Source organism: Staurois parvus, unplaced genomic scaffold (genome assembly GCF_062004578.1).
Source record: "Staurois parvus isolate SC_StPar_1 unplaced genomic scaffold, SC_StPar_1.0 ptg000445l, whole genome shotgun sequence".
Taxonomy (NCBI): domain Eukaryota; kingdom Metazoa; phylum Chordata; class Amphibia; order Anura; family Ranidae; genus Staurois; species Staurois parvus.
Genome location: NW_028318241.1, coordinates 7,829,530 through 7,855,854, shown reverse-complemented (window position 1 = coordinate 7,855,854; position 26,325 = coordinate 7,829,530). Strand labels below are relative to the sequence as shown.

Here is a 26,325-nt window from a genome sequence, read left to right as displayed (position 1 = left end):
CACTAGCCGGTCCCTTCCAACTCATACTTACCTGGCAGGGGAGATACCATGATCACGAAGGTGGTTCTCCCAGGGCGAGGCTCAACCATTGCACTCCGGCTGTGCTGACCCCTGCGATTTCCCCAAATGCGGGAAACTCGACTGCATAATTTGTGGTAGTGGGGGACTGCGTTCGCGCTCTCCCCTGATTCTTTCTGGTCAATGATAATTCAGCTAAAAGCTTTGTCTGACGACACACCGGGTGGGCTGCTCTTTCAGCTCCTGCTCCCTTCTCTCTAGCCTCTTTGCACCTGCATTGCATCCCTTGCCAAATGGCTTCTTCCGTGCATGACTTCACTCCCCATTTCTGCTACAGGACAATCGCCAACTCTGTAGGAACAGCCCCCTCCCGCTGCGCCATATTCCTATGCTTCCTTTCGTGGCAGGAAGCTTGCGCTGCTGCTGGATGCTTAAGGGCCGCCTCCTATGCAAATACATGCGCTGACGCAGTTTACACTGGGACTATTTCGCAACTCCTTTGCGTCTCTCCAGACATTGGGGGGGAGAAGAAGAGAAGAAAAAAAAAAAAAACTACAACACTCCTGCTCCACTCTTTACACAGATGTGCATTGCTCTGTGGCCTAGCTCTGACAGATACCCAGAAAGCTCCCCTAACGTGGACAAAGCGTGGCCCCAACCGGGGAGCACTAGCCGGTCCCTTCCAACTCATACTTACCTGGCAGGGGAGATACCATGATCACGAAGGTGGTTCTCCCAGGGCGAGGCTCAACCATTGCACTCTGGCTGTGCTGACCCCTGCGATTTCCCCAAATGCGGGAAACTCGACTGCATAATTTGTGGTAGTGGGGGACTGCGTTCGCGCTCTCCCCTGATTCTTTCTGGTCAATGATAGTTCAGCTAAAAGCTTTGTCTGACGACACACCGGGTGGGCTGCTCTTTCAGCTCCTGCTCCCTTCTCTCTAGCCTCTTTGCACCTGCATTGCATCCCTTGCCAAATGGCTTCTTCCGTGCATGACTTCACTCCCCATTTCTGCTACAGGACAATCGCCAACTCTGTAGGAACAGCCCCCTCCCGCTGCGCCATATTCCTATGCTTCCTTTCGTGGCAGGAAGCTTGCGCTGCTGCTGGATGCTTAAGGGCCGCCTCCTATGCAAATACATGCGCTGACGCAGTTTACACTGGGACTATTTCGCAACTCCTTTGCGTCTCTCCAGACATCGCTTCTCGGCCTTTTGGCTAAGATCAAGTGTAGTATCGACCTTGCCTTTAGGGGTGTCCCGGCTTCCAGCTAGGACGTTGAGAAACACTTGTATCTACCCAAGCATTTTGGTCTGTGTGGGGTACCCTCTTCTCGGCCTTGTAGGATCGTCGATTAAATTCGGCTTCACCTACTTGCTGCTATTGGGTTTGAGGCTTAGCCCCCACACAGAACGAGTTTGTGATCTTCCCCCCCCTTGTTCACTCTGCGTTACTACCTCCGGGCAGTAGACGCTCAATAGCCTTTTCAAAGGCTAAGCAAGCGAGAGTGAAGCCGCCGAGGAAGAAGAAGGAGAAGGAACCTGACCAAGATCTCTGGGAAGCCCTCCTGAGAACTCCTCTGCGACAAGATGGGGAAGAGAACGACCACCAAGAAGCCACAGAACGCGGCCACCGCCGCCCCCGCCAAGACCCCGGGAGAAGCCGCCTCCACCTCCACCCCAGACCGCTCCGGCCCTGCAGACGGTCTCCCTCCCTTGGAGCCCTGGATGAAGCAGACAGTCGTGCTGCGGCTGAAAGAGGTGGACGGCAGAATCCCGGAGATGACCCCGGAAGTCTTTGGCAAGAAAATGATCCTTGAACAAGGATTTAGCAAAGCAGAGACCCTATCGGTGCAGTCATTCGTGAAAGGTTTGTTCCTGGTCACATTTGTCTCCCTACAGGTGTGCAGAAGGTACTGGGAGGCAGTGAAGACCGCTGGACCCGACTCCCTCTTCCGAAAGTTCGCTGCGAACTCTCCCATTCAAAGGGACGAAAGAAGGATCACGGTGTCCATGAGGAACCCTCACGTCCCCGGCAGAGACATAGCCACCTACCTCCAAAGGTTTTGTGTCGTGTTGAAGGACCCAGTCCGGATACTAGACACCAACGGCTTCTGGACTGGTAAGTGGGCTGTGTTTTGCAGGCTACTAAGAGATCGTCCCGCTGGAGATCTCCAACACCTGCAACAATGCTTCTCCCTGGGATCGTCATCAGGACTCCTACACTACCCAGACCTACCCCAGTCATGCCGCAAGTGCGGCCAGCTGGGGCACGAGGGTAAGGAATGCAGTGTGCTTTCTTGTAGGTTCTGTAGGTCTGCAGGTCACGAGACCAAGGACTGCCCAAGGTCCAGAACCTGCAACCTCTGTGGACGGTCCGAGCACGTCTACAGAGACTGCCCAGAAAGAAGCAGGACGTACGCCGGGGCCCTGAGCAAGGGCCCGGCCACCAAACCAGCGCCACAAAAGCCTCCAAAGGACCCGGGTAAGAGGAACCCCCCCCAGACCCCAGGTACCCCTGCCCCTGGTCCCCCTGCCCCTGGTCCCCCTGCCCCTGCCCCTGGCCCCCCCGCCCCTGGCCCCCCTGCCCCTGCCCCTGGCCCCCCCCCCCCCTGGTCCCCCTGCCCCTGCCCCCCCTGCCCCTGGTCCCCCTGCCCCTGCCCCCCCTGCCCCTGGTCCCCCCGCCCCCGGCCCCCCTGCCCCTGGCCCCCCTGCCCCTGCCCCCGGTCCCTCTGTCCCGGCCTCCGGCCCCTCGGCCCCTGGTCCCCCTGCCCCCCCCCCTTGCCCCCCCCGCCCCTGCCCCACCCCCCCCGGACCTGTCCTCCCAGGAGGACTTCCCGCCCCTTCCCCCTGTCACCCCTGTCAGCAACTCTGCGGCGGGGTACAGGAAGCGGAAGAAGGAGCAGGCCAGCCCGGCGGCGGAGGACATCTCCTCTGCCACCAAGCGGCCTGCCGTCCTCCAGAATGCCGCAGGCCCCGACCCCGTGGGGGAGGACCTCGACACGCTGGAGGAAGAAGAGGTGGAGGAAGAGATGGCTCTGACCCAGTCGGAACCAGATCTCTCCACCGACTTCAATGAGGTCCTCAACGAGGTCCTCAATCAGATTGGTCTGGGCCAGGACACCTGTCAGGCTGCAGAGGTCACAGAGGTCGCCCCCCCTCCCCAGGGGAGGTAAGCACAGCCCCTGCCGACTAACCCCTTCATCTCTTTCCCATGATGGCTGAGATATCTATCTTTTCCATTAATGTGAGGAGCATAAAGGACGTGTCTAGGAGGCAGACTGTGCTGACCTTTCTTTCCACACAGCAGAGTGATGTGTACATGCTTCAGGAGTGCGCACTTCCCCCTCTGAGGAGGTACACTCATTTGTCCTCCCAGTGGACCCACGGTCCCTCCTACTGGTCTGGGGGTGGCGATTGCAAGTCCGCAGGGGTCGCGGTTCTTATCAGGGGAGGACGTTTCACTGTTGACTCCGTCCATGAGCTCGTCTGTGGCCGCCTTCTGGTCATAGATGGTTCGTGGGCGGGGGAGCCCGTTAGGCTCATCAACGTGTACGCCCCCCCGGAGAAGAACGCGCGGCTGGAACTTTTCCAAACCCTGCGGACGCAACTCGCCACAACGAGAACAGTAGTAATCGGCGGTGATTTTAACTGTCCGATAGAGGAGGATGGGCGCAGCTCCAGCATGTACGCAAAACTCGACGCCACCTCGAAGCTGCTCCGGGAGATGATTGCAGAGGCCTCCCTGCGAGACGCAGTGGGATCCGTGGGGTGCGGTTCCGTGAACTACTCATGGAGCCGCCCCGATGGATCTGTGCGCTCCAGGATTGACTTTGTGCTCACCTCCAGGGCAGTCAGGCACCGCGGGTTCTCCATGGTTCCCTGCTTTTTCTCTGACCACAGGGCCATTCACTTTCAAGGTGATCTGGGAGAGGGCTTTGCCCCGGGCCCAGGCTCCTGGAAGCTGAATTGCACCCTGCTGGGCGATGAGGAACTGCTAGCGGAGCTCAGGGAAATCTACGGTGCCTGGCGAGAGGAGAAGTCTTTCTTTCCTAAGGTCAGCGACTGGTGGGAGTTCGTGAAAGTCAAGCTGCGCAGCTTCTTTCAGGCCAGGGGACGCCAGCAAGTGTGTGCCAGGAGGAAGGAACTCAGGAGGCTGCAGCGTCAGCTGCAGTCCCTGCAGGACCTTCACCACTGTGGCTGGGACGTGAGGCAAGACCTGGAGGACACCAAGAAGTGCTTGAAAAAGCACTTTGAGGAAGAATCCAGGCACATTGTCTTCCGTGCCAAGGTGGAGCATCTCGAGAAAGGTGAGAAGTGTAACTCTTTCTTTTTCAGGAAACTCCACTCAGGACACACACCCCTGTCGGAGCTGCGTGACAAGACTGGAACACTCCAGAAGGGGAAGGAGGCCGTGATGGAAGTGGTCAGCGACTACTACTCCGACCTCTACTCCCCTAAAGAAACAAACTCGGAAGCGGCCGACAGGTTCTTGTCAGGTATCTCTAACACTATTGATCCTGCAGGTTTGTCGGCCACCAACGCCCCCTTGACGTTGGAGGAGCTGCACTCTGCCGCTAAATCCTTTAGGCAAGGCAGGACCCCGGGCTGCGACGGTCTCCCAGCGGAGCTCTATGTAGCGCTGTGGGATCTCGTGGGCCCGGACCTGCTCGAGCTGTACGAGGAGATGGTGGTGGAGGGCAAGATGCCTCCTTCGTTGAGGGAGGGGATGATCACGATCCTGTACAAGCGTAAGGGGGAGAGATGTGACTTGAAAAATTGGCGTCCCATCTCTCTTCTGAACGTGGACTACAAGATCCTCGCCAAGGTCATGGCGAACAGACTGAAGGCTGTCATCGGACAGATCATCAACCCGGATCAGACTTGTGGCATTCCTGGCCGCAGGATTGCGGACAGCCTAGCGCTTGTCCGGGACACGGTCCAATACATCAAGGACCGCCGTGTGCACGCGGCCCTGGTCAGTCTTGATCAGGAGAAGGCCTTTGACCGTGTCTCCCATGGGTTTATGTGCAGAGCCCTGCGCAGGTTTGGTCTCGGGGAAATGTTTTGTTCATATGTTGACATCATGTATAATGACATCTGTAGTTCCGTGCAGGTGAACGGCTGGAAGACTGACCCCTTCCCGGTCCTCTCCGGGGTCAGACAAGGCTGTCCTCTCTCACCTCTGCTTTTTGTTTGCTGTATAGAGCTCTTCGCCGAATGCATCAGACGGAATCCAGAGATCGGGGGAATCACCGCACCGGGACCAGACAGACGGGAAGTGAAGTGCTCGCTCTACATGGACGACGTGACGGTGTTCTGTGCCAACCAGCGCTCCATCGACCTGCTCGTCCAGACCTGCGAGGACTTCGGCCAAGCTTCGGGGGCAAAGGTCAACTGCGGGAAGTCGGAAGTCATGCTCTTCGGAAAGTGGTTCCTGCCTTCTTCTGCATCCATACCCTTTGGCATCAAGACAGACTTCATGAAGATTTTGGGAGTTTGGTTTGGTGCCGAGGGCGCAGCCCTGAAGTCTTGGGAGGAGAGACTGGCCAAGATGCGCCAAAAGTTTGGACTCTGGAGCCTCAGAGACCTCACCATCGAAGGGAAGACACTGGTACTCCGCAGCGAGATTCTCCCTGTGTTGCAGTACCTCGCCCAGGCCTGGCCCCCCCGGGTCAACACCTGCAAGGCCATCACCAGGGCGGTGTTTCACTTCATCTGGGGCTCCAAGATGGACAGAGTGAAGCGGGCAGTCATGTTCAAGGAACCCCTCAAGGGCGGTAAGGGCGTGCCCGACATCGCCACCCAGCTGAGGGTGTTCTTTGCTTGCAACTGCGTCCGCAGAACTTTGCCAAGACGGACTACGGACTCTGGCGGGAACGCAATGTCTCGCTTCTTCCTGTTGCCTCTCTGGAGGTCCCTGGGGTGGGACACTTGGGATAGTTCCATCCCCTACAACTGGGACACTCCTTGGTTCTACTTGGATACCTTCAAGTTCATCAGGGAGCAAGGGCTGCAGGGAGTCAAGCCGGACTTGTGGAAGCCAAAGACGATCTACAAGCTCATCCGAGCCAGCGACATTTTGGAGTCGGTTCCAGGCCTGCCTTCAGACACCTGCAAGGTGGTCTGGAGGAATGTTTCTTCCAACATCCTCACCAACAGGCACAAAGACCTGGCATGGATGGCTATCCAGGGGGGACTGCCTCTCAGGACATTTATGCATGCCAGGAACCTGAGCAGATACAGACACTGCCCCTTCTGCATCATCCATGAGGAAACGTCCTACCACGTTTTCTGGGAGTGCTCATTTGCTCAGGCCCTGTTGGGGGCCCTGGAACCTGAACTCAAGGACTTTGTGCCACAGACAGCCATCACTCACTTTGGGGTGTTGAATGGACTATTCTGTGGAACTTTTTCTTTGGAGGACATTGACGGCGCCTGGCGGGTGCTGTGCTGTTTTAAGGACGCTTTATGGTGCGCCAGAAAGCGCCTCATCCACCAGCGGGAGAGGATGTCCATTGAGGACTGCCGCAGACTGATCCTCAGTCTGCTCAGAGACTATTCCTTGTTGGACTTTAAGGAGGAAGAGGACGTCTGAAGATTTCCCCCTTCCCCCTACTCCCCCTTGCGTGTCTTTGTCCCTTCAATAAAGCTTCGGGCCTGTGTTTCCCCCTTCCCTCCCCTTCCCCCCCCCCACACACCCGATGTCTATTGTTGATAGTGTTTCTTTTTCAGTTATCGTTTTTCGTGCATGACATAGTGACTAGGAAATGTATAGTGTATTAGGATGCTACAGTTTTTGGGGTAAGCGGCGTCATGCATGACGTGGTGATCCGGGGGATTCATCCTCTGTGCACATCACGTCAGGCATCATACCGCTGAGCGAATGTATTTATTTGCCTGAATGTATTTATCGTATGTTTGGAACTGTATTGCTATGTGGTGCGCTGCGTCGCAGTACAGGGTGAGATGTACCCCGATTACACGTAACATGTTGTTTTTGATGCTTCTGCAATAAAAGGTGGTTCTCCCAGGGCGAGGCTCAACCATTGCACTCCGGCTGTGCTGACCCCTGTGATTTCCCCAAATGCGGGAAACTCGACTGCATAATTTGTGGTAGTGGGGGACTGCGTTCGCGCTCTTCCCTGATTCTTTCTGGTCAATGATAGTTCAGCTAAAAGCTTTGTCTGACGACACACCGGGTGGGCTGCTCTTTCAGCTCCTGCTCCCTTCTCTCTAGTCTCTTTGCACCTGCATTGCATCCCTTGCCAAATGGCTTCTTCCGTGCATGACTTCACTCCCCATTTCTGCTACAGGACAATCGCCAACTCTGTAGGAACAGCCCCCTCCCGCTGCGCCATATTCCTATGCTTCCTTTCGTGGCAGGAAGCTTGCGCTGCTGCTGGATGCTTAAGGGCCGCCTCCTATGCAAATACATGCGCTGACGCAGTTTACACTGGGACTATTTCGCAACTCCTTTGCGTCTCTCCAGACATTGGGGGGGAGAAGAAGAGAAGAAAAAAAAAAACTACAACACTCCTGCTCCACTCTTTACACAGATGTGCATTGCTCTGTGGCCTAGCTCTGACAGATACCCAGAAAGCTCCCATAACGTGGACAAAGCGTGGCCCCAACCGGGGAGCACTAGCCGGTCCCTTCCAACTCATACTTACCTGGCAGGGGAGATACCATGATCACGAAGGTGGTTCTCCCAGGGCGAGGCTCAACCATTGCACTCCGGCTGTGCTGACCCCTGCGATTTCCCCAAATGCGGGAAACTCGACTGCATAATTTGTGGTAGTGGGGGACTGCGTTCGCGCTCTCCCCTGATTCTTTCTGGTCAATGATAGTTCAGCTAAAAGCTTTGTCTGACGACACACCGGGTGGGCTGCTCTTTCAGCTCCTTCTCTCTAGCCTCTTTGCACCTGCATTGCATCCCTTGCCAAATGGCTTCTTCCGTGCATGACTTCACTCCCCATTTCTGCTACAGGACAATCGCCAACTCTGTAGGAACAGCCCCTCCCGCTGCGCCATATTCCTATGCTTCCTTTCGTGGCAGGAAGCTTGCGCTGCTGCTGGATGCTTAAGGGCCGCCTCCTATGCAAATACATGCGCTGACGCAGTTTACACTGGGACTATTTCGCAACTCCTTTGCGTCTCTCCAGACATTGGGGGGGAGAAGAAGAGAAGAAAAAAAAAAAAAACTACAACACTCCTGCTCCACTCTTTACACAGATGTGCATTGCTCTGTGGCCTAGCTCTGACAGATACCCAGAAAGCTCCCATAACGTGGACAAAGCGCGGCCCCAACCGGGGAGCACTAGCCGGTCCCTTCCAACTCATACTTACCTGGCAGGGGAGATACCATGATCACGAAGGTGGTTCTCCCAGGGCGAGGCTCAACCATTGCACTCCGGCTGTGCTGACCCCTGCGATTTCCCCAAATGCGGGAAACTCGACTGCATAATTTGTGGTAGTGGGGGACTGCGTTCGCGCTCTCCCCTGATTCTTTCTGGTCAATGATAGTTCAGCTAAAAGCTTTGTCTGACGACACACCGGGTGGGCTGCTCTTTCAGCTCCTGCTCCCTTCTCTCTAGCCTCTTTGCACCTGCATTGCATCCCTTGCCAAATGGCTTCTTCCGTGCATGACTTCACTCCCCATTTCTGCTACAGGACAATCGCCAACTCTGTAGGAACAGCCCCCTCCCGCTGCGCCATATTCCTATGCTTCCTTTCGTGGCAGGAAGCTTGCGCTGCTGCTGGATGCTTAAGGGCCGCCTCCTATGCAAATACATGCGCTGACGCAGTTTACACTGGGACTATTTCGCAACTCCTTTGCGTCTCTCCAGACATTGGGGGGGAGAAGAAGAGAAGAAAAAAAAAAAAAACTACAACACTCCTGCTCCACTCTTTACACAGATGTGCATTGCTCTGTGGCCTAGCTCTGACAGATACCCAGAAAGCTCCCATAACGTGGACAAAGCGCGGCCCCAACCGGGGAGCACTAGCCGGTCCCTTCCAACTCATACTTACCTGGCAGGGGAGATACCATGATCACGAAGGTGGTTCTCCCAGGGCGAGGCTCAACCATTGCACTCCGGCTGTGCTGACCCCTGCGATTTCCCCAAATGCGGGAAACTCGACTGCATAATTTGTGGTAGTGGGGGACTGCGTTCGCGCTCTCCCCTGATTCTTTCTGGTCAATGATAGTTCAGCTAAAAGCTTTGTCTGACGACACACCGGGTGGGCTGCTCTTTCAGCTCCTGCTCCCTTCTCTCTAGCCTCTTTGCACCTGCATTGCATCCCTTGCCAAATGGCTTCTTCCGTGCATGACTTCACTCCCCATTTCTGCTACAGGACAATCGCCAACTCTGTAGGAACAGCCCCCTCCCGCTGCGCCATATTCCTATGCTTCCTTTCGTGGCAGGAAGCTTGCGCTGCTGCTGGATGCTTAAGGGCCGCCTCCTATGCAAATACATGCGCTGACGCAGTTTACACTGGGACTATTTCGCAACTCCTTTGCGTCTCTCCAGACATTGGGGGGGAGAAGAAGAGAAGAAAAAAAAAAAAAACTACAACACTCCTGCTCCACTCTTTACACAGATGTGCATTGCTCTGTGGCCTAGCTCTGACAGATACCCAGAAAGCTCCCATAACGTGGACAAAGCGCGGCCCCAACCGGGGAGCACTAGCCGGTCCCTTCCAACTCATACTTACCTGGCAGGGGAGATACCATGATCACGAAGGTGGTTCTCCCAGGGCGAGGCTCAACCATTGCACTCCGGCTGTGCTGACCCCTGCAATTTCCCCAAATGCGGGAAACTCGACTGCATAATTTGTGGTAGTGGGGGACTGCGTTCGCGCTCTCCCCTGATTCTTTCTGGTCAATGATAGTTCAGCTAAAAGCTTTGTCTGACGACACACCGGGTGGGCTGCTCTTTCAGCTCCTGCTCCCTTCTCTCTAGCCTCTTTGCACCTGCATTGCATCCCTTGCCAAATGGCTTCTTCCGTGCATGACTTCACTCCCCATTTCTGCTACAGGACAATCGCCAACTCTGTAGGAACAGCCCCCTCCCGCTGCGCCATATTCCTATGCTTCCTTTCGTGGCAGGAAGCTTGCGCTGCTGCTGGATGCTTAAGGGCCGCCTCCTATGCAAATACATGCGCTGACGCAGTTTACACTGGGACTATTTCGCAACTCCTTTGCGTCTCTCCAGACATTGGGGGGGAGAAGAAGAGAAGAAAAAAAAAAAAAACTACAACACTCCTGCTCCACTCTTTACACAGATGTGCATTGCTCTGTGGCCTAGCTCTGACAGATACCCAGAAAGCTCCCATAACGTGGACAAAGCGCGGCCCCAACCGGGGAGCACTAGCCGGTCCCTTCCAACTCATACTTACCTGGCAGGGGAGATACCATGATCACGAAGGTGGTTCTCCCAGGGCGAGGCTCAACCATTGCACTCTGGCTGTGCTGACCCCTGCGATTTCCCCAAATGCGGGAAACTCGACTGCATAATTTGTGGTAGTGGGGGACTGCGTTCGCGCTCTCCCCTGATTCTTTCTGGTCAATGATAGTTCAGCTAAAAGCTTTGTCTGACGACACACCGGGTGGGCTGCTCTTTCAGCTCCTGCTCCCTTCTCTCTAGCCTCTTTGCACCTGCATTGCATCCCTTGCCAAATGGCTTCTTCCGTGCATGACTTCACTCCCCATTTCTGCTACAGGACAATCGCCAACTCTGTAGGAACAGCCCCCTCCCGCTGCGCCATATTCCTATGCTTCCTTTCGTGGCAGGAAGCTTGCGCTGCTGCTGGATGCTTAAGGGCCGCCTCCTATGCAAATACATGCGCTGACGCAGTTTACACTGGGACTATTTCGCAACTCCTTTGCGTCTCTCCAGACATTGGGGGGGAGAAGAAGAGAAGAAAAAAAAAAAAAACTACAACACTCCTGCTCCACTCTTTACACAGATGTGCATTGCTCTGTGGCCTAGCTCTGACAGATACCCAGAAAGCTCCCATAACGTGGACAAAGCGCGGCCCCAACCGGGGAGCACTAGCCGGTCCCTTCCAACTCATACTTACCTGGCAGGGGAGATACCATGATCACGAAGGTGGTTCTCCCAGGGCGAGGCTCAACCATTGCACTCCGGCTGTGCTGACCCCTGCGATTTCCCCAAATGCGGGAAACTCGACTGCATAATTTGTGGTAGTGGGGGACTGCGTTCGCGCTCTCCCCTGATTCTTTCTGGTCAATGATAGTTCAGCTAAAAGCTTTGTCTGACGACACACCGGGTGGGCTGCTCTTTCAGCTCCTGCTCCCTTCTCTCTAGCCTCTTTGCACCTGCATTGCATCCCTTGCCAAATGGCTTCTTCCGTGCATGACTTCACTCCCCATTTCTGCTACAGGACAATCGCCAACTCTGTAGGAACAGCCCCCTCCCGCTGCGCCATATTCCTATGCTTCCTTTCGTGGCAGGAAGCTTGCGCTGCTGCTGGATGCTTAAGGGCCGCCTCCTATGCAAATACATGCGCTGACGCAGTTTACACTGGGACTATTTCGCAACTCCTTTGCGTCTCTCCAGACATTGGGGGGGAGAAGAAGAGAAGAAAAAAAAAAAAAACTACAACACTCCTGCTCCACTCTTTACACAGATGTGCATTGCTCTGTGGCCTAGCTCTGACAGATACCCAGAAAGCTCCCATAACGTGGACAAAGCGTGGCCCCAACCGGGGAGCACTAGCCGGTCCCTTCCAACTCATACTTACCTGGCAGGGGAGATACCATGATCACGAAGGTGGTTCTCCCAGGGCGAGGCTCAACCATTGCACTCCGGCTGTGCTGACCCCTGCGATTTCCCCAAATGCGGGAAACTCGACTGCATAATTTGTGGTAGTGGGGGACTGCGTTCGCGCTCTCCCCTGATTCTTTCTGGTCAATGATAGTTCAGCTAAAAGCTTTGTCTGACGACACACCGGGTGGGCTGCTCTTTCAGCTCCTGCTCCCTTCTCTCTAGCCTCTTTGCACCTGCATTGCATCCCTTGCCAAATGGCTTCTTCCGTGCATGACTTCACTCCCCATTTCTGCTACAGGACAATCGCCAACTCTGTAGGAACAGCCCCCTCCCGCTGCGCCATATTCCTATGCTTCCTTTCGTGGCAGGAAGCTTGCGCTGCTGCTGGATGCTTAAGGGCCGCCTCCTATGCAAATACATGCGCTGACGCAGTTTACACTGGGACTATTTCGCAACTCCTTTGCGTCTCTCCAGACATTGGGGGGGAGAAGAAGAGAAGAAAAAAAAAAAAAACTACAACACTCCTGCTCCACTCTTTACACAGATGTGCATTGCTCTGTGGCCTAGCTCTGACAGATACCCAGAAAGCTCCCATAACGTGGACAAAGCGTGGCCCCAACCGGGGAGCACTAGCCGGTCCCTTCCAACTCATACTTACCTGGCAGTGGAGATACCATGATCACGAAGGTGGTTCTCCCAGGGCGAGGCTCAACCATTGCACTCCGGCTGTGCTGACCCCTGCGATTTCCCCAAATGTGGGAAACTCGACTGCATAATTTGTGGTAGCGGGGGACTGCGTTCGCGCTCTCCCCTGATTCTTTCTGGTCAATGATAGTTCAGCTAAAAGCTTTGTCTGACGACACACCGGGTGGGCTGCTCTTTCAGCTCCTGCTCCCTTCTCTCTAGCCTCTTTGCACCTGCATTGCATCCCTTGCCAAATGGCTTCTTCCGTGCATGACTTCACTCCCCATTTCTGCTACAGGACAATCGCCAACTCTGTAGGAACAGCCCCCTCCCGCTGCGCCATATTCCTATGCTTCCTTTCGTGGCAGGAAGCTTGCGCTGCTGCTGGATGCTTAAGGGCCGCCTCCTATGCAAATACATGCGCTGACGCAGTTTACACTGGGACTATTTCGCAACTCCTTTGCGTCTCTCCAGACATTGGGGGGGAGAAGAAGAGAAGAAAAAAAAAAAAAACTACAACACTCCTGCTCCACTCTTTACACAGATGTGCATTGCTCTGTGGCCTAGCTCTGACAGATACCCAGAAAGCTCCCATAACGTGGACAAAGCGTGGCCCCAACCGGGGAGCACTAGCCGGTCCCTTCCAACTCATACTTACCTGGCAGGGGAGATACCATGATCACGAAGGTGGTTCTCCCAGGGCGAGGCTCAACCATTGCACTCCGGCTGTGCTGACCCCTGCGATTTCCCCAAATGCGGGAAACTCGACTGCATAATTTGTGGTAGTGGGGGACTGCGTTCGCGCTCTCCCCTGATTCTTTCTGGTCAATGATAGTTCAGCTAAAAGCTTTGTCTGACGACACACCGGGTGGGCTGCTCTTTCAGCTCCTGCTCCCTTCTCTCTAGCCTCTTTGCACCTGCATTGCATCCCTTGCCAAATGGCTTCTTCCGTGCATGACTTCACTCCCCATTTCTGCTACAGGACAATCGCCAACTCTGTAGGAACAGCCCCCTCCCGCTGCGCCATATTCCTATGCTTCCTTTCGTGGCAGGAAGCTTGCGCTGCTGCTGGATGCTTAAGGGCCGCCTCCTCTGCAAATACATGCGCTGACGCAGTTTACACTGGGACTATTTCGCAACTCCTTTGCGTCTCTCCAGACATTGGGGGGGAGAAGAAGAGAAGAAAAAAAAAAAAAACTACAACACTCCTGCTCCACTCTTTACACAGATGTGCATTGCTCTGTGGCCTAGCTCTGACAGATACCCAGAAAGCTCCCATAACGTGGACAAAGCGTGGCCCCAACCGGGGAGCACAAGCCGGTCCCTTCCAACTCATACTTACCTGGCAGTGGAGATACCATGATCACGAAGGTGGTTCTCCCAGGGCGAGGTTCAACCATTGCACTCCGGCTGTGCTGACCCCTGCGATTTCCCCAAATGCGGGAAACTCGACTGCATAATTTGTGGTAGTGGGGGACTGCGTTCGCGCTCTCCCCTGATTCTTTCTGGTCAATGATAGTTCAGCTAAAAGCTTTGTCTGACGACACACCGGGTGGGCTGCTCTTTCAGCTCCTGCTCCCTTCTCTCTAGCCTCTTTGCACCTGCATTGCATCCCTTGCCAAATGGCTTCTTCCGTGCATGACTTCACTCCCCATTTCTGCTACAGGACAATCGCCAACTCTGTAGGAACAGCCCCCTCCCGCTGCGCCATATTCCTATGCTTCCTTTCGTGGCAGGAAGCTTGCGCTGCTGCTGGATGCTTAAGGGCCGCCTCCTATGCAAATACATGCGCTGACGCAGTTTACACTGGGACTATTTCGCAACTCCTTTGCGTCTCTCCAGACATTGGGGGGGAGAAGAAGAGAAGAAAAAAAAAAAAAACTACAACACTCCTGCTCCACTCTTTACACAGATGTGCATTGGTCTGTGGCCTAGCTCTGACAGATACCCAGAAAGCTCCCATAACGTGGACAAAGCGCGGCCCCAACCGGGGAGCACTAGCCGGTCCCTTCCAACTCATACTTACCTGGCAGGGGAGATACCATGATCACGAAGGTGGTTCTCCCAGGGCGAGGCTCAACCATTGCACTCCGGCTGTGCTGACCCCTGCGATTTCCCCAAATGTGGGAAACTCGACTGCATAATTTGTGGTAGTGGGGGACTGCGTTCGCGCTCTCCCTTGATTCTTTCTGGTCAATGATAGTTCAGCTAAAAGCTTTGTCTGACGACACACCGGGTGGGCTGCTCTTTCAGCTCCCTTCTCTCTAGCCTCTTTGCACCTGCATTGCATCCCTTGCCAAATGGCTTCTTCCGTGCATGACTTCACTCCCCATTTTTGCTACAGGACAATCGCCAACTCTGTAGGAACAGCCCCCTCCCGCTGCGCCATATTCCTATGCTTCCTTTCGTGGCAGGAAGCTTGCGCTGCTGCTGGATGCTTAAGGGCCGCCTCCTATGCAAATACATGCGCTGACGCAGTTTACACTGGGACTATTTCGCAACTCCTTTGCGTCTCTCCAGACATTGGGGGGGAGAAGAAGAGAAGAAAAAAAAAAAAAACTACAACACTCCTGCTCCACTCTTTACACAGATGTGCATTGCTCTGTGGCCTAGCTCTGACAGATACCCAGAAAGCTCCCATAACGTGGACAAAGCGCGGCCCCAACCGGGGAGCACTAGCCGGTCCCTTCCAACTCATACTTACCTGGCAGGGGAGATACCATGATCACGAAGGTGGTTCTCCCAGGGCGAGGCTCAACCATTGCACTCCAGCTGTGCTGACCCCTGCGATTTCCCCAAATGCGGGAAACTCGACTGCATAATTTGTGGTAGTGGGGGACTGCGTTCGCGCTCTCCCTTGATTCTTTCTGGTCAATGATAGTTCAGCTAAAAGCTTTGTCTGACGACACACCGGGTGGGCTGCTCTTTCAGCTCCCTTCTCTCTAGCCTCTTTGCACCTGCATTGCATCCCTTGCCAAATGGCTTCTTCCGTGCATGACTTCACTCCCCATTTCTGCTACAGGACAATCGCCAACTCTGTAGGAACAGCCCCCTCCCGCTGCGCCATATTCCTATGCTTCCTTTCGTGGCAGGAAGCTTGCGCTGCTGCTGGATGCTTAAGGGCCGCCTCCTATGCAAATACATGCGCTGACGCAGTTTACACTGGGACTATTTCGCAACTCCTTTGCGTCTCTCCAGACATTGGGGGGGAGAAGAAGAGAAGAAAAAAAAAAAAAACTACAACACTCCTGCTCCACTCTTTACACAGATGTGCATTGCTCTGTGGCCTAGCTCTGACAGATACCCAGAAAGCTCCCATAACGTGGACAAAGCGCGGCCCCAACCGGGGAGCACTAGCCGGTCCCTTCCAACTCATACTTACCTGGCAGGGGAGATACCATGATCACGAAGGTGGTTCTCCCAGGGCGAGGCTCAACCATTGCACTCTGGCTGTGCTGACCCCTGCGATTTCCCCAAATGCGGGAAACTCGACTGCATAATTTGTGGTAGTGGGGGACTGCGTTCGCGCTCTCCCCTGATTCTTTCTGGTCAATGATAGTTCAGCTAAAAGCTTTGTCTGACGACACACCGGGTGGGCTGCTCTTTCAGCTCCTGCTCCCTTCTCTCTAGCCTCTTTGCACCTGCATTGCATCCCTTGCCAAATGGCTTCTTCCGTGCATGACTTCACTCCCCATTTCTGCTACAGGACAATCGCCAACTCTGTAGGAACAGCCCCCTCCCGCTGCGCCATATTCCTATGCTTCCTTTCGTGGCAGGAAGCTTGCGCTGCTGCTGGATGCTTAAGGGCCGCCTCCTATGCAAATACATGCGCTGACGCAGTTTACACTGGGACTATTTCGCAACTCCTTTGCGTCTCTCCAGACATTGGGGGGGAGAAGAAGAGAAGAAAAAAAAAAAAAACTACAACACTCCTGCTCCACTCTTTACACAGATGTGCATTGGTCTGTGGCCTAGCTCTGACAGATACCCAGAAAGCTCCCATAACGTGGACAAAGCGCGGCCCCAACCGGGGAGCACTAGCCGGTCCCTTCCAACTCATACTTACCTGGCAGGGGAGATACCATGATCACGAAGGTGGTTCTCCCAGGGCGAGGCTCAACCATTGCACTCCGGCTGTGCTGACCCCTGCGATTTCCCCAAATGTGGGAAACTCGACTGCATAATTTGTGGTAGTGGGGGACTGCGTTCGCGCTCTCCCTTGATTCTTTCTGGTCAATGATAGTTCAGCTAAAAGCTTTGTCTGACGACACACCGGGTGGGCTGCTCTTTCAGCTCCCTTCTCTCTAGCCTCTTTGCACCTGCATTGCATCCCTTGCCAAATGGCTTCTTCCGTGCATGACTTCACTCCCCATTTCTGCTACAGGACAATCGCCAACTCTGTAGGAACAGCCCCCTCCCGCTGCGCCATATTCCTATGCTTCCTTTCGTGGCAGGAAGCTTGCGCTGCTGCTGGATGCTTAAGGGCCGCCTCCTATGCAAATACATGCGCTGACGCAGTTTACACTGGGACTATTTCGCAACTCCTTTGCGTCTCTCCAGACATTGGGGGGGAGAAGAAGAGAAGAAAAAAAAAAAAAACTACAACACTCCTGCTCCACTCTTTACACAGATGTGCATTGCTCTGTGGCCTAGCTCTGACAGATACCCAGAAAGCTCCCATAACGTGGACAAAGCGCGGCCCCAACCGGGGAGCACTAGCCGGTCCCTTCCAACTCATACTTACCTGGCAGGGGAGATACCATGATCACGAAGGTGGTTCTCCCAGGGCGAGGCTCAACCATTGCACTCCAGCTGTGCTGACCCCTGCGATTTCCCCAAATGCGGGAAACTCGACTGCATAATTTGTGGTAGTGGGGGACTGCGTTCGCGCTCTCCCTTGATTCTTTCTGGTCAATGATAGTTCAGCTAAAAGCTTTGTCTGACGACACACCGGGTGGGCTGCTCTTTCAGCTCCCTTCTCTCTAGCCTCTTTGCACCTGCATTGCATCCCTTGCCAAATGGCTTCTTCCGTGCATGACTTCACTCCCCATTTCTGCTACAGGACAATCGCCAACTCTGTAGGAACAGCCCCCTCCCGCTGCGCCATATTCCTATGCTTCCTTTCGTGGCAGGAAGCTTGCGCTGCTGCTGGATGCTTAAGGGCCGCCTCCTATGCAAATACATGCGCTGACGCAGTTTACACTGGGACTATTTCGCAACTCCTTTGCGTCTCTCCAGACATTGGGGGGGAGAAGAAGAGAAGAAAAAAAAAAAAAACTACAACACTCCTGCTCCACTCTTTACACAGATGTGCATTGCTCTGTGGCCTAGCTCTGACAGATACCCAGAAAGCTCCCATAACGTGGACAAAGCGCGGCCCCAACCGGGGAGCACTAGCCGGTCCCTTCCAACTCATACTTACCTGGCAGGGGAGATACCATGATCACGAAGGTGGTTCTCCCAGGGCGAGGCTCAACCATTGCACTCTGGCTGTGCTGACCCCTGCGATTTCCCCAAATGCGGGAAACTCGACTGCATAATTTGTGGTAGTGGGGGACTGCGTTCGCGCTCTCCCCTGATTCTTTCTGGTCAATGATAGTTCAGCTAAAAGCTTTGTCTGACGACACACCGGGTGGGCTGCTCTTTCAGCTCCCTTCTCTCTAGCCTCTTTGCACCTGCATTGCATCCCTTGCCAAATGGCTTCTTCCGTGCATGACTTCACTCCCCATTTCTGCTACAGGACAATCGCCAACTCTGTAGGAACAGCCCCCTCCCGCTGCGCCATATTCCTATGCTTCCTTTCGTGGCAGGAAGCTTGCGCTGCTGCTGGATGCTTAAGGGCCGCCTCCTATGCAAATACATGCGCTGACGCAGTTTACACTGGGACTATTTCGCAACTCCTTTGCGTCTCTCCAGACATTGGGGGGGAGAAGAAGAGAAGAAAAAAAAAAAAAACTACAACACTCCTGCTCCACTCTTTACACAGATGTGCATTGCTCTGTGGCCTAGCTCTGACAGATACCCAGAAAGCTCCCATAACGTGGACAAAGCGCGGCCCCAACCGGGGAGCACTAGCCGGTCCCTTCCAACTCATACTTACCTGGCAGGGGAGATACCATGATCACGAAGGTGGTTCTCCCAGGGCGAGGCTCAACCATTGCACTCTGGCTGTGCTGACCCCTGCGATTTCCCCAAATGCGGGAAACTCGACTGCATAATTTGTGGTAGTGGGGGACTGCGTTCGCGCTCTCCCCTGATTCTTTCTGGTCAATGATAGTTCAGCTAAAAGCTTTGTCTGACGACACACCGGGTGGGCTGCTCTTTCAGCTCCTGCTCCCTTCTCTCTAGCCTCTTTGCACCTGCATTGCATCCCTTGCCAAATGGCTTCTTCCGTGCATGACTTCACTCCCCATTTCTGCTACAGGACAATCGCCAACTCTGTAGGAACAGCCCCCTCCCGCTGCGCCATATTCCTATGCTTCCTTTCGTGGCAGGAAGCTTGCGCTGCTGCTGGATGCTTAAGGGCCGCCTCCTATGCAAATACATGCGCTGACGCAGTTTACACTGGGACTATTTCGCAACTCCTTTGCGTCTCTCCAGACATTGGGGGGGAGAAGAAGAGAAGAAAAAAAAAAAAACTACAACACTCCTGCTCCACTCTTTACACAGATGTGCATTGCTCTGTGGCCTAGCTCTGACAGATACCCAGAAAGCTCCCATAACGTGGACAAAGCGCGGCCCCAACCGGGGAGCACTAGCCGGTCCCTTCCAACTCATACTTACCTGGCAGGGGAGATACCATGATCACGAAGGTGGTTCTCCCAGGGCGAGGCTCAACCATTGCACTCCGGCTGTGCTGACCCCTGCGATTTCCCCAAATGCGGGAAACTCGACTGCATAATTTGTGGTAGTGGGGGACTGCGTTTGCGCTCTCCCCTGATTCTTTCTGGTCAATGATAGTTCAGCTAAAAGCTTTGTCTGACGACACACCGGGTGGGCTGCTCTTTCAGCTCCTGCTCCCTTCTCTCTAGCCTCTTTGCACCTGCATTGCATCCCTTGCCAAATGGCTTCTTCCGTGCATGACTTCACTCCCCATTTCTGCTACAGGACAATCGCCAACTCTGTAGGAACAGCCCCCTCCCGCTGCGCCATATTCCTATGCTTCCTTTCGTGGCAGGAAGCTTGCGCTGCTGCTGGATGCTTAAGGGCCGCCTCCTATGCAAATACATGCGCTGACGCAGTTTACACTGGGACTATTTCGCAACTCCTTTGCGTCTCTCCAGACATTGGGGGGGAGAAGAAGAGAAGAAAAAAAAAAAAACTACAACACTCCTGCTCCACTCTTTACACAGATGTGCATTGCTCTGTGGCCTAGCTCTGACAGATACCCAGAAAGCTCCCATAACGTGGACAAAGCGCGGCCCCAACCGGGGAGCACTAGCCGGTCCCTTCCAACTCATACTTACCTGGCAGGGGAGATACCATGATCACGAAGGTGGTTCTCCCAGGGCGAGGCTCAACCATTGCACTCCGGCTGTGCTGACCCCTGCGATTTCCCCAAATGCGGGAAACTCGACTGCATAATTTGTGGTAGTGGGGGACTGCGTTCGCGCTCTCCCCTGATTCTTTCTGGTCAATGATAGTTCAGCTAAAAGCTTTGTCTGACGACACACCGGGTGGGCTGCTCTTTCAGCTCCTGCTCCCTTCTCTCTAGCCTCTTTGCACCTGCATTGCATCCCTTGCCAAATGGCTTCTTCCGTGCATGACTTCACTCCCCATTTCTGCTACAGGACAATCGCCAACTCTGTAGGAACAGCCCCCTCCCGCTGCGCCATATTCCTATGCTTCCTTTCGTGGCAGGAAGCTTGCGCTGCTGCTGGATGCTTAAGGGCCGCCTCCTATGCAAATACATGCGCTGACGCAGTTTACACTGGGACTATTTCGCAACTCCTTTGCGTCTCTCCAGACATTGGGGGGGAGAAGAAGAGAAGAAAAAAAAAAAAACTACAACACTCCTGCTCCACTCTTTACACAGATGTGCATTGCTCTGTGGCCTAGCTCTGACAGATACCCAGAAAGCTCCCATAACGTGGACAAAGCGCGGCCCCAACCGGGGAGCACTAGCCGGTCCCTTCCAACTCATACTTACCTGGCAGGGGAGATACCATGATCACGAAGGTGGTTCTCCCAGGGCGAGGCTCAACCATTGCACTCCGGCTGTGCTGACCCCTGCGATTTCCCCAAATGCGGGAAACTCGACTGCATAATTTGTGGTAGTGGGGGACTGCGTTCGCGCTCTCCCCTGATTCTTTCTGGTCAATGATAGTTCAGCTAAAAGCTTTGTCTGACGACACACCGGGTGGGCTGCTCTTTCAGCTCCTGCTCCCTTCTCTCTAGCCTCTTTGCACCTGCATTGCATCCCTTGCCAAATGGCTTCTTCCGTGCATGACTTCACTCCCCATTTCTGCTACAGGACAATCGCCAACTCTGTAGGAACAGCCCCCTCCCGCTGCGCCATATTCCTATGCTTCCTTTCGTGGCAGGAAGCTTGCGCTGCTGCTGGATGCTTAAGGGCCGCCTCCTATGCAAATACATGCGCTGACGCAGTTTACACTGGGACTATTTCGCAACTCCTTTGCGTCTCTCCAGACATTGGGGGGGAGAAGAAGAGAAGAAAAAAAAAAAAAACTACAACACTCCTGCTCCACTCTTTACACAGATGTGCATTGCTCTGTGGCCTAGCTCTGACAGATACCCAGAAAGCTCCCATAACGTGGACAAAGCGCGGCCCCAACCGGGGAGCACTAGCCGGTCCCTTCCAACTCATACTTACCTGGCAGGGGAGATACCATGATCACGAAGGTGGTTCTCCCAGGGCGAGGCTCAACCATTGCACTCCGGCTGTGCTGACCCCTGCGATTTCCCCAAATGCGGGAAACTCGACTGCATAATTTGTGGTAGTGGGGGACTGCGTTCGCGCTCTCCCTTGATTCTTTCTGGTCAATGATAGTTCAGCTAAAAGCTTTGTCTGACGACACACCGGGTGGGCTGCTCTTTCAGCTCCCTTCTCTCTAGCCTCTTTGCACCTGCATTGCATCCCTTGCCAAATGGCTTCTTCCGTGCATGACTTCACTCCCCATTTCTGCTACAGGACAATCGCCAACTCTGTAGGAACAGCCCCCTCCCGCTGCGCCATATTCCTATGCTTCCTTTCGTGGCAGGAAGCTTGCGCTGCTGCTGGATGCTTAAGGGCCGCCTCCTATGCAAATACATGCGCTGACGCAGTTTACACTGGGACTATTTCGCAACTCCTTTGCGTCTCTCCAGACATTGGGGGGGAGAAGAAGAGAAGAAAAAAAAAAAAACTACAACACTCCTGCTCCACTCTTTACACAGATGTGCATTGCTCTGTGGCCTAGCTCTGACAGATACCCAGAAAGCTCCCATAACGTGGACAAAGCGTGGCCCCAACCGGGGAGCACTAGCCGGTCCCTTCCAACTCATACTTACCTGGCAGGGGAGATACCATGATCACGAAGGTGGTTCTCCCAGGGCGAGGCTCAACCATTGCACTCCGGCTGTGCTGACCCCTGCGATTTCCCCAAATGCGGGAAACTCGACTGCATAATTTGTGGTAGTGGGGGACTGCGTTTGCGCTCTCCCCTGATTCTTTCTGGTCAATGATAGTTCAGCTAAAAGCTTTGTCTGACGACACACCGGGTGGGCTGCTCTTTCAGCTCCTGCTCCCTTCTCTCTAGCCTCTTTGCACCTGCATTGCATCCCTTGCCAAATGGCTTCTTCCGTGCATGACTTCACTCCCCATTTCTGCTACAGGACAATCGCCAACTCTGTAGGAACAGCCCCCTCCCGCTGCGCCATATTCCTATGCTTCCTTTCGTGGCAGGAAGCTTGCGCTGCTGCTGGATGCTTAAGGGCCGCCTCCTATGCAAATACATGCGCTGACGCAGTTTACACTGGGACTATTTCGCAACTCCTTTGCGTCTCTCCAGACATTGGGGGGGAGAAGAAGAGAAGAAAAAAAAAAAAAACTACAACACTCCTGCTCCACTCTTTACACAGATGTGCATTGCTCTGTGGCCTAGCTCTGACAGATACCCAGAAAGCTCCCATAACGTGGACAAAGCGTGGCCCCAACCGGGGAGCACTAGCCGGTCCCTTCCAACTCATACTTACCTGGCAGGGGAGATACCATGATCACGAAGGTGGTTCTCCCAGGGCGAGGCTCAACCATTGCACTCCGGCTGTGCTGACCCCTGCGATTTCCCCAAATGCGGGAAACTCGACTGCATAATTTGTGGTAGTGGGGGACTGCGTTCGCGCTCTCCCCTGATTGTTTCTGGTCAATGATAGTTCAGCTAAAAGCTTTGTCTGACGACACACCGGGTGGGCTGCTCTTTCAGCTCCTGCTCCCTTCTCTCTAGCCTCTTTGCACCTGCATTGCATCCCTTGCCAAATGGCTTCTTCCGTGCATGACTTCACTCCCCATTTCTGCTACAGGACAATCGCCAACTCTGTAGGAACAGCCCCCTCCCGCTGCGCCATATTCCTATGCTTCCTTTCGTGGCAGGAAGCTTGCGCTGCTGCTGGATGCTTAAGGGCCGCCTCCTATGCAAATACATGCGCTGACGCAGTTTACACTGGGACTATTTCGCAACTCCTTTGCGTCTCTCCAGACATTGGGGGGGAGAAGAAGAGAAGAAAAAAAAAAAAAACTACAACACTCCTGCTCCACTCTTTACACAGATGTGCATTGCTCTGTGGCCTAGCTCTGACAGATACCCAGAAAGCTCCCATAACGTGGACAAAGCGCGGCCCCAACCGGGGAGCACTAGCCGGTCCCTTCCAACTCATACTTACCTGGCAGGGGAGATACCATGATCACGAAGGTGGTTCTCCCAGGGCGAGGCTCAACCATTGCACTCCGGCTGTGCTGACCCCTGCGATTTCCCCAAATGCGGGAAACTCGACTGCATAATTTGTGGTAGTGGGGGACTGCGTTCGCGCTCTCCCTTGATTCTTTCTGGTCAATGATAGTTCAGCTAAAAGCTTTGTCTGACGACACACCGGGTGGGCTGCTCTTTCAGCTCCCTTCTCTCTAGCCTCTTTGCACCTGCATTGCATCCCTTGCCAAATGGCTTCTTCCGTGCATGACTTCACTCCCCATTTCTGCTACAGGACAATCGCCAACTCTGTAGGAACAGCCCCCTCCCGCTGCGCCATATTCCTATGCTTCCTTTCGTGGCAGGAAGCTTGCGCTGCTGCTGGATGCTTAAGGGCCGCCTCCTATGCAAATACATGCGCTGACGCAGTTTACACTGGGACTATTTCGCAACTCCTTTGCGTCTCTCCAGACATTGGGGGGGAGAAGAAGAGAAGAAAAAAAAAAAAACTACAACACTCCTGCTCCACTCTTTACACAGATGTGCATTGCTCTGTGGCCTAGCTCTGACAGATACCCAGAAAGCTCCCATAACGTGGACAAAGCGTGGCCCCAACCGGGGAGCACTAGCCGGTCCCTTCCAACTCATACTTACCTGGCAGGGGATATACCATGATCATGAAGGTGGTTCTCCCAGGGCGAGGCTCAACCATTGCACTCCGGCTGTGCTGACCCCTGCGATTTCCCCAAATGCGGGAAACTCGACTGCATAATTTGTGGTAGTGGGGGACTGCGTTCGCGCTCTCCCCTGATTCTTTCTGGTCAATGATAGTTCAGCTAAAAGCTTTGTCTGACGACACACCGGGTGGGCTGCTCTTTCAGCTCCTGCTCCCTTCTCTCTAGCCTCTTTGCACCTGCATTGCATCCCTTGCCAAATGGCTTCTTCCGTGCATGACTTCACTCCCCATTTCTGCTACAGGACAATCGCCAACTCTGTAGGAACAGCCCCCTCCCGCTGCGCCATATTCCTATGCTTCCTTTCGTGGCAGGAAGCTTGCGCTGCTGCTGGATGCTTAAGGGCCGCCTCCTATGCAAATACATGCGCTGACGCAGTTTACACTGGGACTATTTCGCAACTCCTTTGCGTCTCTCCAGACATTGGGGGGGAGAAGAAGAGAAGAAAAAAAAAAAAAACTACAACACTCCTGCTCCACTCTTTACACAGATGTGCATTGCTCTGTGGCCTAGCTCTGACAGATACCCAGAAAGCTCCCATAACGTGGACAAAGCGTGGCCCCAACCGGGGAGCACTAGCCGGTCCCTTCCAACTCATACTTACCTGGCAGGGGAGATACCATGATCACGAAGGTGGTTCTCCCAGGGCGAGGCTCAACCATTGCACTCCGGCTGTGCTGACCCCTGCGATTTCCCCAAATGCGGGAAACTCGACTGCATAATTTGTGGTAGTGGGGGACTGCGTTCGCGCTCTCCCCTGATTGTTTCTGGTCAATGATAGTTCAGCTAAAAGCTTTGTCTGACGACACACCGGGTGGGCTGCTCTTTCAGCTCCTGCTCCCTTCTCTCTAGCCTCTTTGCACCTGCATTGCATCCCTTGCCAAATGGCTTCTTCCGTGCATGACTTCACTCCCCATTTCTGCTACAGGACAATCGCCAACTCTGTAGGAACAGCCCCCTCCCGCTGCGCCATATTCCTATGCTTCCTTTCGTGGCAGGAAGCTTGCGCTGCTGCTGGATGCTTAAGGGCCGCCTCCTATGCAAATACATGCGCTGACGCAGTTTACACTGGGACTATTTCGCAACTCCTTTGCGTCTCTCCAGACATTGGGGGGGAGAAGAAGAGAAGAAAAAAAAAAAAAACTACAACACTCCTGCTCCACTCTTTACACAGATGTGCATTGCTCTGTGGCCTAGCTCTGACAGATACCCAGAAAGCTCCCATAACGTGGACAAAGCGTGGCCCCAACCGGGGAGCACTAGCCGGTCCCTTCCAACTCATACTTACCTGGCAGGGGAGATACCATGATCACGAAGGTGGTTCTCCCAGGGCGAGGCTCAACCATTGCACTCCGGCTGTGCTGACCCCTGCGATTTCCCCAAATGCGGGAAACTCGACTGCATAATTTGTGGTAGTGGGGGACTGCGTTCGCGCTCTCCCCTGATTCTTTCTGGTCAATGATAGTTCAGCTAAAAGCTTTGTCTGACGACACACCGGGTGGGCTGCTCTTTCAGCTCCTGCTCCCTTCTCTCTAGTCTCTTTGCACCTGCATTGCATCCCTTGCCAAATGGCTTCTTCCGTGCATGACTTCACTCCCCATTTCTGCTACAGGACAATCGCCAACTCTGTAGGAACAGCCCCCTCCCGCTGCGCCATATTCCTATGCTTCCTTTCGTGGCAGGAAGCTTGCGCTGCTGCTGGATGCTTAAGGGCCGCCTCCTATGCAAATACAGGCGCTGACGCAGTTTACACTGGGACTATTTCGCAACTCCTTTGCGTCTCTCCAGACATTGGGGGGGAGAAGAAAAAAAAAAACAAAAAAAAAACTACAACACTCCTGCTCCACTCTTTACACAGATGTGCATTGCTCTGTGGCCTAGCTCTGACAGATACCCAGAAAGCTCCCATAACGTGGACAAAGCGCGGCCCCAACCGGGGAGCACTAGCCGGTCCCTTCCAACTCATACTTACCTGGCAGGGGAGATACCATGATCACGAAGGTGGTTCTCCCAGGGCGAGGCTCAACCATTGCACTCCGGCTGTGCTGACCCCTGCGATTTCCCCAAATGCGGGAAACTCGACTGCATAATTTGTGGTAGTGGGGGACTGCGTTCGCGCTCTCCCCTGGAAGTAAGACACTGACACTTCGCAGTTTGCCAACTTCCTAAAATTCTGTTTTATTGAGGAACTAA

At 54.2% G+C, this 26,325-nt stretch overlaps 31 non-coding genes and 1 pseudogene across 31 annotated transcripts; all 32 read left to right on the top strand.

The window, feature by feature from the left end:
- The first annotated feature begins 23 nt into the window (after positions 1–23).
- Positions 24–187, top strand: LOC149453785 (U1 spliceosomal RNA). Its single transcript, XR_016314455.1, has one exon. It is a non-coding gene; the product is annotated as a U1 spliceosomal RNA (small nuclear RNA).
- A 520-nt stretch (positions 188–707) lies between these two features.
- Positions 708–871, top strand: LOC149453784 (U1 spliceosomal RNA). Its single transcript, XR_016314525.1, has one exon. It is a non-coding gene; the product is annotated as a U1 spliceosomal RNA (small nuclear RNA).
- Positions 872–1,217: 346 nt separating this feature from the next.
- On the top strand, positions 1,218–1,350 carry LOC149453783 (U2 spliceosomal RNA; annotated as a pseudogene).
- A 5,650-nt stretch (positions 1,351–7,000) lies between these two features.
- On the top strand, positions 7,001–7,166 carry LOC149453782 (U1 spliceosomal RNA). The gene has a single exon (XR_016314630.1). It is a non-coding gene; the product is annotated as a U1 spliceosomal RNA (small nuclear RNA).
- A 517-nt stretch (positions 7,167–7,683) lies between these two features.
- Positions 7,684–7,847, top strand: LOC149453781 (U1 spliceosomal RNA). Its single transcript, XR_016314453.1, has one exon. It is a non-coding gene; the product is annotated as a U1 spliceosomal RNA (small nuclear RNA).
- A 512-nt stretch (positions 7,848–8,359) lies between these two features.
- Positions 8,360–8,523, top strand: LOC149453780 (U1 spliceosomal RNA). Its single transcript, XR_016314452.1, has one exon. It is a non-coding gene; the product is annotated as a U1 spliceosomal RNA (small nuclear RNA).
- Positions 8,524–9,043: 520 nt separating this feature from the next.
- LOC149453779 (U1 spliceosomal RNA) lies at positions 9,044–9,207 on the top strand. Its single transcript, XR_016314451.1, has one exon. It is a non-coding gene; the product is annotated as a U1 spliceosomal RNA (small nuclear RNA).
- Positions 9,208–9,727: 520 nt separating this feature from the next.
- On the top strand, positions 9,728–9,891 carry LOC149453778 (U1 spliceosomal RNA). The gene has a single exon (XR_016314592.1). It is a non-coding gene; the product is annotated as a U1 spliceosomal RNA (small nuclear RNA).
- Positions 9,892–10,411: 520 nt separating this feature from the next.
- On the top strand, positions 10,412–10,575 carry LOC149453777 (U1 spliceosomal RNA). The gene has a single exon (XR_016314524.1). It is a non-coding gene; the product is annotated as a U1 spliceosomal RNA (small nuclear RNA).
- A 520-nt stretch (positions 10,576–11,095) lies between these two features.
- LOC149453776 (U1 spliceosomal RNA) lies at positions 11,096–11,259 on the top strand. The gene has a single exon (XR_016314450.1). It is a non-coding gene; the product is annotated as a U1 spliceosomal RNA (small nuclear RNA).
- Positions 11,260–11,779: 520 nt separating this feature from the next.
- Positions 11,780–11,943, top strand: LOC149453775 (U1 spliceosomal RNA). The gene has a single exon (XR_016314449.1). It is a non-coding gene; the product is annotated as a U1 spliceosomal RNA (small nuclear RNA).
- Positions 11,944–12,463: 520 nt separating this feature from the next.
- LOC149453774 (U1 spliceosomal RNA) lies at positions 12,464–12,627 on the top strand. The gene has a single exon (XR_016314561.1). It is a non-coding gene; the product is annotated as a U1 spliceosomal RNA (small nuclear RNA).
- Positions 12,628–13,147: 520 nt separating this feature from the next.
- Positions 13,148–13,311, top strand: LOC149453773 (U1 spliceosomal RNA). Its single transcript, XR_016314448.1, has one exon. It is a non-coding gene; the product is annotated as a U1 spliceosomal RNA (small nuclear RNA).
- Positions 13,312–13,831: 520 nt separating this feature from the next.
- On the top strand, positions 13,832–13,995 carry LOC149453772 (U1 spliceosomal RNA). Its single transcript, XR_016314601.1, has one exon. It is a non-coding gene; the product is annotated as a U1 spliceosomal RNA (small nuclear RNA).
- Positions 13,996–14,515: 520 nt separating this feature from the next.
- Positions 14,516–14,679, top strand: LOC149453771 (U1 spliceosomal RNA). Its single transcript, XR_016314533.1, has one exon. It is a non-coding gene; the product is annotated as a U1 spliceosomal RNA (small nuclear RNA).
- Positions 14,680–15,193: 514 nt separating this feature from the next.
- On the top strand, positions 15,194–15,357 carry LOC149453770 (U1 spliceosomal RNA). The gene has a single exon (XR_016314607.1). It is a non-coding gene; the product is annotated as a U1 spliceosomal RNA (small nuclear RNA).
- Positions 15,358–15,871: 514 nt separating this feature from the next.
- Positions 15,872–16,035, top strand: LOC149453769 (U1 spliceosomal RNA). Its single transcript, XR_016314523.1, has one exon. It is a non-coding gene; the product is annotated as a U1 spliceosomal RNA (small nuclear RNA).
- Positions 16,036–16,555: 520 nt separating this feature from the next.
- LOC149453768 (U1 spliceosomal RNA) lies at positions 16,556–16,719 on the top strand. The gene has a single exon (XR_016314532.1). It is a non-coding gene; the product is annotated as a U1 spliceosomal RNA (small nuclear RNA).
- Positions 16,720–17,233: 514 nt separating this feature from the next.
- On the top strand, positions 17,234–17,397 carry LOC149453767 (U1 spliceosomal RNA). Its single transcript, XR_016314606.1, has one exon. It is a non-coding gene; the product is annotated as a U1 spliceosomal RNA (small nuclear RNA).
- Positions 17,398–17,911: 514 nt separating this feature from the next.
- LOC149453766 (U1 spliceosomal RNA) lies at positions 17,912–18,075 on the top strand. The gene has a single exon (XR_016314522.1). It is a non-coding gene; the product is annotated as a U1 spliceosomal RNA (small nuclear RNA).
- A 514-nt stretch (positions 18,076–18,589) lies between these two features.
- On the top strand, positions 18,590–18,753 carry LOC149453765 (U1 spliceosomal RNA). Its single transcript, XR_016314521.1, has one exon. It is a non-coding gene; the product is annotated as a U1 spliceosomal RNA (small nuclear RNA).
- Positions 18,754–19,272: 519 nt separating this feature from the next.
- LOC149453764 (U1 spliceosomal RNA) lies at positions 19,273–19,436 on the top strand. The gene has a single exon (XR_016314541.1). It is a non-coding gene; the product is annotated as a U1 spliceosomal RNA (small nuclear RNA).
- A 519-nt stretch (positions 19,437–19,955) lies between these two features.
- Positions 19,956–20,119, top strand: LOC149453763 (U1 spliceosomal RNA). The gene has a single exon (XR_016314447.1). It is a non-coding gene; the product is annotated as a U1 spliceosomal RNA (small nuclear RNA).
- A 519-nt stretch (positions 20,120–20,638) lies between these two features.
- Positions 20,639–20,802, top strand: LOC149453762 (U1 spliceosomal RNA). Its single transcript, XR_016314446.1, has one exon. It is a non-coding gene; the product is annotated as a U1 spliceosomal RNA (small nuclear RNA).
- A 520-nt stretch (positions 20,803–21,322) lies between these two features.
- On the top strand, positions 21,323–21,486 carry LOC149453761 (U1 spliceosomal RNA). The gene has a single exon (XR_016314547.1). It is a non-coding gene; the product is annotated as a U1 spliceosomal RNA (small nuclear RNA).
- A 513-nt stretch (positions 21,487–21,999) lies between these two features.
- LOC149453760 (U1 spliceosomal RNA) lies at positions 22,000–22,163 on the top strand. The gene has a single exon (XR_016314540.1). It is a non-coding gene; the product is annotated as a U1 spliceosomal RNA (small nuclear RNA).
- Positions 22,164–22,683: 520 nt separating this feature from the next.
- LOC149453759 (U1 spliceosomal RNA) lies at positions 22,684–22,847 on the top strand. The gene has a single exon (XR_016314445.1). It is a non-coding gene; the product is annotated as a U1 spliceosomal RNA (small nuclear RNA).
- A 520-nt stretch (positions 22,848–23,367) lies between these two features.
- On the top strand, positions 23,368–23,531 carry LOC149453758 (U1 spliceosomal RNA). The gene has a single exon (XR_016314546.1). It is a non-coding gene; the product is annotated as a U1 spliceosomal RNA (small nuclear RNA).
- Positions 23,532–24,044: 513 nt separating this feature from the next.
- Positions 24,045–24,208, top strand: LOC149453757 (U1 spliceosomal RNA). The gene has a single exon (XR_016314563.1). It is a non-coding gene; the product is annotated as a U1 spliceosomal RNA (small nuclear RNA).
- Positions 24,209–24,728: 520 nt separating this feature from the next.
- On the top strand, positions 24,729–24,892 carry LOC149453756 (U1 spliceosomal RNA). Its single transcript, XR_016314444.1, has one exon. It is a non-coding gene; the product is annotated as a U1 spliceosomal RNA (small nuclear RNA).
- A 520-nt stretch (positions 24,893–25,412) lies between these two features.
- Positions 25,413–25,576, top strand: LOC149453755 (U1 spliceosomal RNA). Its single transcript, XR_016314442.1, has one exon. It is a non-coding gene; the product is annotated as a U1 spliceosomal RNA (small nuclear RNA).
- Positions 25,577–26,096: 520 nt separating this feature from the next.
- LOC149453754 (U1 spliceosomal RNA) lies at positions 26,097–26,260 on the top strand. Its single transcript, XR_016314441.1, has one exon. It is a non-coding gene; the product is annotated as a U1 spliceosomal RNA (small nuclear RNA).
- Positions 26,261–26,325: the final 65 nt, after the last annotated feature.